Genomic DNA, 11881 nt, shown 5'->3' with positions numbered 1-11881 from the left:
CAATGATTAAAGGATTTGCCGGTTCGGTTGTTTCGGTCACTAAAAGTTTTCACTAAAAACAGGCAAGGTAAGGAATGTCCATTTGAAAAGAAGCCTCTATGCGACAAAGAAACAATGAAAAACAAAAAAGGCTTTTTGCCCGTTCTTTTTTTAGACGTTTCATTATTTTTATCTGTCCAGCAAGAAGTACGCGGTTGTCGCATGAAGCACCTAATCCAATCCAATCCGCGTATGGCCGATTTGGTTTTGCGTGAATATTTCGTATGTGGATGCTACGTTTCTATGCTGCAAGTGCTCCGAGTAAAACAGTTCTGGAATTGATACATCGGTATGGGCAGTCAGCAACAGTCTCCACGTAAGATGAAATTACTGAGCTGAGAGGTAAAACAAAACAAACGGTTAGAGTACATGCGAACTGGCGAGCTTGCCTCCTTTACCCCGCCTACCCCACCAGTGCCTTTGGTATCATGAAACATGTCCATGTTATTACAACATGTATTGTTTGCGGGCATCGAAATAGTGTAGATGGTTGAGCGTGTTGGGTTTCTAATTTACGATAACGAAAGAGGGACATTAAACAAACAGACAATACAGTCTGTTGAAGACAGCAGACTGTATTGTTTGTTTGTCTTCAATGTCCTGCTTTCGTTATCGTAAAATCGAAATAGAGCTTTTGGGTTTACAACGCAGTGCAAATCGGCATAAGAACTAAAAGAAGGCCTACCTGAAAATCAATTCTTAATTTTAGAAAATACTTTCGACCGCAAATGCAGTTACAAGTAGTATGGAACATGAAAACCGAAATTGCAGACGGACAGATACTGTCTCACGTTACTTTCACAAGCCATGAAGCCATAGAACGTTATGTGTCTACCACTCAACATTTGAGTCCATTTAAAAAGTTGTTAAACAAGAAATAACAACACTTCTGTGTTCGAACAACATGAAACAGTCAAGGCTGCGGCATATGTTGCACTGGTCGGTTTTATTTTTTGCAGAACACCTACTTTGACGAAAAACGACGAAAATAATCCCTGGAGAAGGGGAACAAGAGGGGCAAAGGACAAACACAAATCTCCAAACACAGCTAGGTGACAGGTGCGTGACCGAAAAAATCCGCCTGGCCCGGGTATCGAACCCGGGACCTCTCCATTACAGGTGGAGTGCTCTACCAACTGAGTTAACCAGGGGTTAGACGTCGGTAGAGCAAACGGGTTTTATCAGCTGCCACCAGTCTAACACCAACAGGGGTGAAGCTTGCAATTTAAGGTTATGATTATAATGCAACTGAATGCAAAGGTGCAAGCTAGCTGGACAAGATTCTTGTCCAGCTCGCTTGCACCTTTGCATTTAGTTGCATTATAATCGAAACCTACTTTGAATTTGTGAGCTATTTAGAGCTCCAGTTCTACCCAGAATCTTGAGAGCTTAATTTCACAATGTTTTCATGAAGCTACCTGACCACTATTGATTATGAGTATGGCATACATGAACTGACTGTCTGTCCTTATGCTTGGTGCTAGCCTTGCTCACTGCCTTGCTTGCCCCGCTGTGCGAGGCATGGGTGTCCGAAAGATTCGAACTCTACCGTGGATGGATGTCCCAAGATTAATATACGGATGGAGGCAGCGGCGTAGACTTTCCATTTTCCCGGGGGGGGGGCAGGCTGAGAAGTTCTGGGGGGGGGGGGGGGTGCTGCTGCGCCTTACCTTTTCGCCAGAACTGCAGATTGAAGCTAACGAAAGCACGCTGGCATTCCATTTCCCATGTATTTTGTCAATAAAGGCAATGTGGGCGTTATTTTGTTTACATGCCACTACTCGAAGCTCGTTACATGGCACGTAAGCAGCGTCTCGGTAAGGATCATGGCCCGAGTCTGGGGGGGGCTCTGCCCCCCTCGGATCTCGCCGGGGGGGGGGGGGGGGGGGGGGGGGGGGCACGAGCTTTGATGCCCCCCCGAAGTCTACGCCTATGGATGAAAGCAAATCAGCGCATTCCTCGCGACTGAGAAATTGTCTGACCCAGTGATGCATGCTTGTGCCATCATGCAAGGCACCATTTTGCGTACAACCTCTGGAGTGCTCCACATAGGGTAGTGTACCAGGCCCTGCGACGTGCAGGGTGTCTAGCGACCGGGAAAACCAGGAATTGTCAGGAAAATTTTTATTACCGGGAAAAATCAGGGAATTGTCAGGGATATTGTCAAAAAGTGAGCCCAGTCGGGGAAAATGAGCCGGAAACGCCATCGAGCGCCCTGAGGAAAGACTTGAGGGCTGAGGGGCAGAAAAATGGGCCATAATTTCTCCTTAGAGCAAAGCGCGGGCTCTGCTTAGCCGACGTAGAGTGTGCTAGCCAATGCAAAGAGAACAGCCGACAAATCCAGCCCAAGCCTTGGATTGGATCGGTGTGGATTGAGGGCTCGACACTAGGCTAGATCCAGTTATAGCTACTAGATTTTGTAACAAATCGGAAAGCCACAGACCCCAATCCAATCCAAGCCCCAAGCCGAAAGTATCCGAAAGTGTGCATCTGGCGGCCATGCGGCCATGCTGCCATTCAATTATTTACGTGTGTGGTTGAGTGTCGTGTTTTCATCGTGTTTCCATTCCGGAAGTGGCCTCATCGCTGGCGATGTCGGTGGCGAGAAAGTGCTTGTTTGATCCAGGCTGGACGAACCCGAATATTTCGGAATATGCAAGTTGGTTTAAGCCTGTGCAAAATGATCCTCACTGTGCCCAATGCTCAATGCCTTGTGTTATAATGGTCTTATATATTTAACCGCCTCTAGAGTGGTCAGGGAATTTCACCTGAAATTGTCAGGGAAATACAAGGTAATAATTTGCTAGACACCCTGGACGTGACATCAATATCTCTAGTTAGAGGATTCGGAACTGCATTGCTACTTAGCGCGGCAAGATTGGTATGTATGGGCTCCACAGGGGCAAGTGCACTTACAGGTATGACACATTTCAACATTAGTGCCAGGCTTGCCTACATAACCACTTGGCACATTGGGCGCCTCGACGTAATCCTCTTTTCCAGCCCGTCTTCCATATTTTATGTCTCGAGTGAATGACTGTTTGCCCACATTTCAGCACAAGTCCCAACTAATGCCTCATTCGTCAGGAGCATTGGTATTCTTCGCTATAAATGCTGCGTCCCCTTGTTTTGACCACGCAGTATTGGTCCTATTCTCTCTGTCCTATTCCTGGAATCAGGTAATGGCAGAAGATGCACTGGAAGCAAGTCATCAAGAGAAGATAAAGTGGAAGCAGATTATTGAAAGTAAAAGTGCGCAGTAGGCTGACATGGTGATGACATGGTTCAAAGCTGAAGGACAGGAAGAAATAAGTAATGGAGAGCACATCATAGCTCACTGCACACAGCTCAGTGAGCTTCACTGTGTGCTGTATAGCAGTGACACACACAACTCAGCATTTGTTCATCGGTGCTGTAAGGAGCAGTGCAGAGAAGCTGCTGTCTGGAGAAAACGACAGATTTTCATTTACGTGAAGACAACTTTAGAGGTAGAGCCTTACGAGCAGCATGATAGGACCAATGTGTGCAACTGAATGTTTGCCTATTTGTGCCACAAGATACATTCCAGGGAAGCTGAAACCCAAGAGAAAGGGTTAGTGTCATGACTCCGATGAAGCCAACTTTTGGGAGGTCTCGGTTTGTCTCAGGGTTCGGAAAACCATCCAGTGATGTGTAGATTGGGTGGAATTTGTAAAGACTTTGCATGGGAGAACAACTTAATAATACGGAATTACAGTGGAATGTGATTTAAGGCGTGGGAGGAAGACTCATGTTTGCAAAACTCGATAACTAGTTTGGTGCCTGTTGTATGCTTAGAGAGGACAGTTTAAATGGGGTGGAATTTTTATTACCCAGAGTTAGAAAACCATTCAGTTTAAACCTGAAAATCCATGTGTCTGTTCTGAATCTTGGGGTGTGTAATAAGCACATTGATTTCTCTGAACGAGCTGCACGGACGGGGACCTAACCAGCAACAAGAATAAAGGCAATGGTGCTCCTCTGAATTGTGCGTACCGCCACATTTCCCTCTAGATAATATATATATATATATATATATATATATATATATATATTTAAATAAAAGGTGTATATGAAATATGTTTCATGATTTGTGGGTCTCGGCTGCTATCTTGTTCTCTTCATTTCTGCTCATTGCATGCTGCTCAATGTGCACATAACTGCCTATTTATGCACATTCAATTTGGAAGCAAACTCATTTTTGTCTCACTTTCTGTATCGGACTGTGAAGTGCTGGTAAACTTTCACATTCAACTTTTATAGAATTTTCCATGTACGTATATTCGTCAATGTATCGTAATCTATTAGATTTCAGCTCCTCTAGTTTTGAGATTGTCGCTTAAACGTACAACGCGGTCCTTGGGGTTTAAGCCCGGTTTTTATCCGCACACTAACGATGGCACCGGCTTGAACAGCGAAAATACAACAATTACTACAAATGTGGCCTCGATGTACGTTTTACACACTCCATGAGGTTGGGGTGGCGACATGTCGCTCCATTTTGAACATCCCGCCGTCCTATTTGTAAAACGGTGCTTCATGTTAGACCCGACAGATGGCGCCACAAGTACCGTGCCACAGCGAACGCCTCGGCTGGCGCGCTTTATTTAAACTTTGGGCGTGCCTCCGAACAAACATGCGACAAAATCATGATTTTATTTTTAACCTGTTAGATCAGGCATATTTGATTCAAATCACCTTGTCTAAAGAAGACATAGTTCGTGCCGCTCAACGTGTGTGTGTGTTTTTTTTGGATCACGGCAGACTCGTGATTTGAGTGAGTTAACAAGCTTTTGCCGGTTTCTTCCGTTTTTCTCCCCGAAGCACAACTAAAGCCCCTTGACAAAATTCGCACGTTGCTTTTCCTACAAGTATCACCAATCATCGACCTGAGAACGCTAAAGACACGTGCCACGGCCCACGAGCGGGTGCTCTGCCGTCGTTCACTTCCTAAAAGTGAATTGGTTGGATTCGGACATTTCCTCGAACGCCGTTTCATCGAGCACCGTTTCGTGGAAGCCGTTTTATCGAACGCCGTTTCATCGAACGCCGTTTCATCGAACGCCATTTCATCGAAGCCGTTTCATCGAACGCCGCCTACTTGAGCAGTAAGACTTCTACATCTAAAAAATAATTTTTTTAACGCCGGTAGGATAGCAGTGTTTTAATATTTACTATAATTTATAAACTTATACACATATAAAAGGGATACAACTTTTTTGTCACCTTATATTCTTTTTTATAGTAAATGATGAGCTCTGTTAATATGGCCAATAAGAAACGGGAACGCTGACGACACTTTCTAAAGCTGTGATCATCAGGTGCAGTGATGAACGCACGTCCGTTCAAGGGCGTATACGTATACCTTCTTCCTTGAATACACCTATTCTGCTTCAAGACGAAGCCGTCCTTGAAGCAGTGATCTGTCTCCGTGTTGTTAATCTATTGTAACCGACAGAACCATAGACCTGCCGGATATTTGAGATACAGTTATATACTGCATGTCGAAGATCCGAGAGGTCCAAGCTCCTGTCGGTTTCAATAAATTATCGAAGGGGGGGGGGGGGGGGGGGGAAGAGAGAGAGAGAGAGAGACACGTCTTTCTTAAGAACGTATATGTTCTTAAAAAGAAAGCTATTCTCCTAGGATAAAATGAAAACACGGGTAAATCGTTTATCATTAAATTTTTTGATTACAATGAAAAAATGCTATTGATGAGAAACGCTCCTAAACTTAAAGGTACTAAGATATCGGTATCTGAAGATTACTCTCGTCGAGTTCAAGACATTCGAAAACAGCTGTGGCAGACGGTTAAAGATAACAGAACACCAGATGACAAAGTCTTTCTTCGCTACGATAAACTTATCTTAAACAACGACGTGTACGCGTGGGACCACGTAAACAACACAAGAATTAAAGTTACATCCGCACGTGCGGAAAAGTGACTCTTAAATGATCAGCAGCGTCAGCTCAAAATAATAAATGTCAATGCAAGAAGCCTGGCGAACAAAGTTGAGGAGTTGGAGCGTATACTGCTTGTTCATTCTCCTGATGTTGTGGTTGTAACAGAGACATGGTTACATCCTAATATAGCAAATTCAGAGCTATGCCCGCCTGAATATAACATAGTTAGAAAAGACAGGGCTTCTAGGGGAGGGGGCGTAGCTATAATTCATAAAACGTCCTTGTAGTGTATGCCCGTATCTACACCAATTGATCATGAACTATTGCTGTGTAAACTCTGGTACGTCAATGTGTCATTCATGGTATGTGCTGTTTATAGACCACCAAATGCAGCTATCAGTATGATTAGCGATCTCAATGATTACTTAATTCAGCACGTTAAACCCTAAACTAATTTCATCCTACTGGGAGACTTCAATCTACCGCACATTGACTGGAGTACACTTACTGTGTCCAATAAAGATCGTGCGAGTGGAGAGGCCCTGATTGATTTAACATTTTCACTAAATTTAGTTCAAATAGTAAATTGCCCTACTAGGGGCGAATCACTACTAGATATGTTTTTTTTTAAATGATCGCTTGCTTAGTAAAAAATACAGCAGCGAAGTTTGCGAAGGTATTGCTCATCATGATATGGTGCTTGTGTCAATTTATTTAGATCAAAGATTGCGATCTTTACCTGTTCTGTTAACAGTTCCAGATTTCAACAATGCTGACGACGTTTCTATCATCGATTTTTTAGAATTGTCTTTTGATAAGTTTGAACAAATGTCTTTTGAATGTGGTTCTAACATTGAAGCGCTGTGGTACTACTTTAAGAATATTGTAAACAAGTGTATATTGAAATATGTACCTCATCGAAAGAAAAAGACTAACGTTCATAATCCATGGATTAACAGAGATATCTTGCATTTGAAACGTAGAATTGCCCGAGTGAGAAAGAATTCTAAATCTAATAGAACAGAAACATGTCGCCAGCTTCTTTCTGAATTAAATGCACGACTTAAACTTGAAATCTCAGAAGCAAAGAAAAAATATTTTAATACTTCGCTCCGCTCTTTCATTAAAAGTGCGCCACAAAAGTTCTGGCGTTATATCTCACCTAAGGATAAGTCATCTGTCCAAAGTAATATTACCGCGACTGAGTTCAATTCTTTTTTTAAATCGGTATTTACTTATAACTCAGGAGGGAATTTTTAACTTAATTTTAAATAAATTAGACGCTAAGAAAAGTACTGGGCCGGATATGATACCAAACACTTTTTTAAAAAGGTATGCAGAATGAATGTCCAAGTATTTACATGTTTTGTTTTGTTTTTCTCTTGAGCATGCAGTATTACCAAATGACTGGAAGACAGCAAAAATAATTCCGATACATCAAGAGGGTGACTGGAGTGCAGCATCAAACTTTAGGCCAATATCTTTAACTAGCACCACGTGTAAATTGCTAGAGCATATTATTTTTACACATATTTCATGTTACTTAGATAAGCATAACCTAATATATAGAAATCAGCATGGGTTTAGGAAATCACTTTCGACTACAACTCAGCTCATAGAATTTACGCATGATTTGGCTGAAGCCATTAACGAGAGGGGCCAGACTGACGTAATTTACTTAGATTTTTCTAAGGCGTTTGACACGGTGTGTCATCCAAAGCTGCTGGCAAAACTTTCCAGTATACTCAAAAACTCACAAATTATAAATTGGGTAACCGCGTATTTATCAAACCGAAGATGCAATATGTCCACTATAACAAAGTTGATTCGGACAAAGTGCGCGTTACTTCAGGAGTGCCCCAGGGTTCCGTACTTGGGCCACTTTTGTTTTTGATTTACATTAATGACATTCCAACCAATAGTGATGTCCCGATTAGATTGTTCGCTGACGACTGTATTATATACAAAAACAATAAAAAGCCATACCGACAATCTTAAACTGCAGCAGGCTTTGGATGAGATACTGTGTTGGACTAAAAAATGGCAAATGAAGTTAATTTTTTTTTAAACAGCCGTCATGACAGTGTCCTGTAAAAAAAAGCCAATTCAATTTAGTTACCTACTGGATGGACAACCAGTAAAGCGGGTCGAGGAGTACAAGTATTTAGGACTTCTTTTTAACAATAAACTGAACTGGAACCAGCATTTAGAATTAACGGTTAACAAAGCGAGGGGCACTTTGTTTGCGTGTCGTAGGAAATTAAAATATGCTGATTTTGACACTAAACTTATTGCTTATAAAAGTTTTATTAGGCCTGTGCTCGAATATGCTAGTTCAGTATGGTGCCCTTTCACACTAAACGGTATTAACAAGCTTGAAAGTATCCAAAAGTTAGCTGCTCGGTTTATTTTTAATGATTATCGTAGAGAAACATCGTCCACCGAATTAGTTATTAGAGCGAAGCTTCAACCGTTGCAAATGAGAGCGAAAATTGATAGATTAAGATTGTTGTTCAATATTCTTAATGGCACTCTTCATGTTCAAAGCTCTAATTATATACAACCATTATCGACCGGGTCCTCACGTCTAAACCACACAAGAGCGTTAAAACAATACAGGTTCAAAAACGACTGTTTTAGATATTCTTTCTTCCCTCGGGCAATTCAAGAATGGAACGAGCTACCAAATGATGTCGTCGTTAACACAATTGTTGCTAATTTTGTATCTGCTCTTGAATTCACACTTAATTGAGTTTTCATTTATAAATCTGCATCTTGTATACATGTTTTGTACCCACTCCTACCATGGCTCCTTGACTGGAGCCAGTAGTATTCCTAAATAAATAAAAAAAAAATACAAAATAAAAAAGACGCGGCGGAGAATAGCTGTTTCCCTCTTAAAAAAGTGCCTTGGCACGCGTGAATAAATAAGGGGATGAAGTGGGGAAAAGTGTGTAGCCGAGAACAGCCGCCTACCTCGCCAGACAAGAATAAGTCGCGTATCCACCCATATTTTGATCAAATAGCTACCTTCTATGATTCAGTAGCCACCGCTTTGGGGGACAAAAAATGTACAGGGTAGTAATTCTATTTCTGGTGAATTTAGAGCGGCGTCTAAACTATTTCAAAAGCGATAAAGTTATGTAGAACGTATTGTATTTCTCCAAAATTCGGCAAAGGAAGATTCGACGAAACGGCGTCAAGTGATTCGATGAAACGGCGTTCGATGAAATGGCGTTCGATAATATGTCAGCCTAAATTGGTGTATGTTTCTTTACACAGCTTAGAACTCGGGTTCCCTCCACGGGCGACTTAATGTCTCCCAGCTGTAGATGAGCAATGTAGCCAGTGCAGTACGAATGCTAGCCTGGGGTCTTTAACGTGCACCACGCAGTAGTGATCCACGACCGCACGCCGGTACGATGCTCATCCAGATCGAAACGGGCAGGGTCGGGTATTGAACCAGGAATTCCTGGGTTCTGCAGCGCAAGCTTTCGCTCCACGTGCTCCGTGCTGATGTGCGCTAACCCACCCATTTTGTTTTTAAGCAGCAAGAGTTACGCGGGTTTGTATGCTTTTACCGCACAAAAGCAGACAGCCGACACGCCGGCTCTTTTTCTGTTAGGCTATGAGCAGCCGGCCCGTTATATCATTATACTATAGGTTGTTTGCACATGACGTCAATCCGCCATTTTGTTGTTAGTTTGTGTTTTCAAACAAATTCACTACATTGAAAGATTACATCGTAACCGGTTGAAATGATGTCAGCGTGGTGAAACATAAGCTTACGTGCTCTACGCATTTGAGGGGGCATGCAAATCCTTGGAAAGCTCGAGTTTGGCACACACCAGACAGCTCACAGCAACAAAATGGTGGACGAAATTACTTCAGTGAAAACACCCTGTACAATTTCTGGAGACGTCTTTCGATGAAGTCCCACTGCCAGTGGCGTGACGGGAAGGGGGGGGGGGGGGGGGGGTGGGGGGCGGACGGACCGCTTCGGGCGCAGCGCTGAGGGGGGTGTCGCGGAGGGCTACCGCCCCGGATGCCACTCACCCTAGTGACACCACTGCCCACTGCTCCTTGTCCTCTGGAAATCTTTTCGCCGCAACACTGAGAGGTCCGACTCAACAATTGACCGCAAAATACCACCATGTTCGCTTGGCACGGATGTCGCACTCGAGATACGCAGTTCGGGATCCCCATGTCGCGTGCAGTCCGAGCACCACTAAAGCACGCAGCACAGTTGGAGAGTGCTCTTCGCTCTTACACACAACCATTTGAACACGTTCCAGTCAATTTCAAACTCTACAGTGAAGAAGCACTTCAGTTCCGCCCCAAAAAGGTAAGCGCTGCTGCACTCCACAAACACGTGATGTAAGGTTTCAGTCGCCCCGTACAAAGCGCAGTTTAGCGACCACGGCACAAAGAAGCATTTCTTGTCAATTGCCAGATCTTCACAGGGAGCACTTTAACATGAAAACAAGGAAAGAAATATTTGCTGTTTGCACAGCTTTCTCAGCGGCTTGAAGAGATCGGATCGGTTGGGAGCGTTGACGCACTGTCAGTACAACATGACTCGTAAGACTGCTGAGCGAATGTCCCAGTATATGACTATAGATATGTGCGAACTAGATGTGTCTGTCGCAAATTACTGGCCTTGTAAGCTTCATCACTGAAGAACTTTTGTATAATTTCCAAAACCACACAAAAAAAAACTTTTTTTTTATTGTGCCGTCCCCAGTCGTTCCGGGACAGACTGGTGACGGCACAGATGGAATACATGAAGGCTGCCCTAATGACGCAAGGAACAGATGAATGCTCTGGCACTGAGTGTTCAAAACTTAACTAACATTGCCATCGATCTAATTGAACGCAATGCACACCTGCAGGGAAGGCTGGATGAGCGGGCTGTCAAACCGCCTCGTAGCTATGCTGATATGACCAATCAACACAAATAATAGGACAAACTAAAAAATTCACAAACCTGACAACGCTAACAGCACCTGAAGACAAGAGGCGCGAGCCAGAAAAGGCAGCATTTCTGGTGTTCTCGAAAACACCGCAGAAGGGGAAAAAATTCCTACAAGTAATCTCAACTCTGAGATCGGTGGTCCTCACTGAAGAGTTGGCCCTTACCGCTCCCTAGTTTCGGACCATTAAAGGGACAATGAAGGCAATTTCGGATATTTTTTTGGCGATCGAACTGGGTTCCCGGCACGCCTCAGGCCACGATGCCCAAATTTCTGCCGAGCGTTGCGGGAGAAACCAGCAGGAGCGGGGGTCACGTGACCCTGCGGGGCCTGGAAGCGTGACGTCACAAGAGACGTGTCAGCGATTGGTCGAAACGAGAAACGTGCCCTCGGTCACTCTTTGGTTCGTGGTTTTTATTAACACCGTTCTAATTCCACTTGAATAACCATGAAAACTATAAATCGAACCGAAAATGATAACTAAACCGTAAACAAAACACCATAATTATTTTTCTCTTTGCTACACTGCACGCGAAACGGGCAACGAGCAACTATGGGCAAACAAAATATATAAAATAAAGAACACAGCGCGGAGCACGCGGGAGTTTTTTGGTTCTGGTTTCAGATGTCGGTGCCGTGTTTACTTTAGGCACACGGCACTCGAGGGATTCTGCACAGCGGTAGTCATGCCAAATTTGTGCGCAGTTGAAGGATGTCCAAACGGTCGACTGAGGACACCTAAGACTGCTTATGTGTAGGAATTCGAAAGCATTCGTATACGTATACCGTATTCCTACAAGCTGCGCGCCACGCTATCCTCTGCAGGGGCCGGCCGGAGAGCCTCTGCGGACCGCGGCCAGGTTATCCCCTCCAAAATGGAAAAGAGGTTTGAAGACAACCTGCAACTTAATGGCCAATACCCCCCCCCCCCCCCCCCCCCCCACACA

Source organism: Ixodes scapularis, unplaced genomic scaffold (genome assembly GCF_016920785.2).
Source record: "Ixodes scapularis isolate PalLabHiFi unplaced genomic scaffold, ASM1692078v2 PGA_scaffold10__122_contigs__length_95168666, whole genome shotgun sequence".
NCBI lineage: Eukaryota > Metazoa > Arthropoda > Arachnida > Ixodida > Ixodidae > Ixodes > Ixodes scapularis.
The sequence above is the reverse complement of the archived record's forward strand: the minus strand, read 5'-3'. Positions refer to the sequence as shown.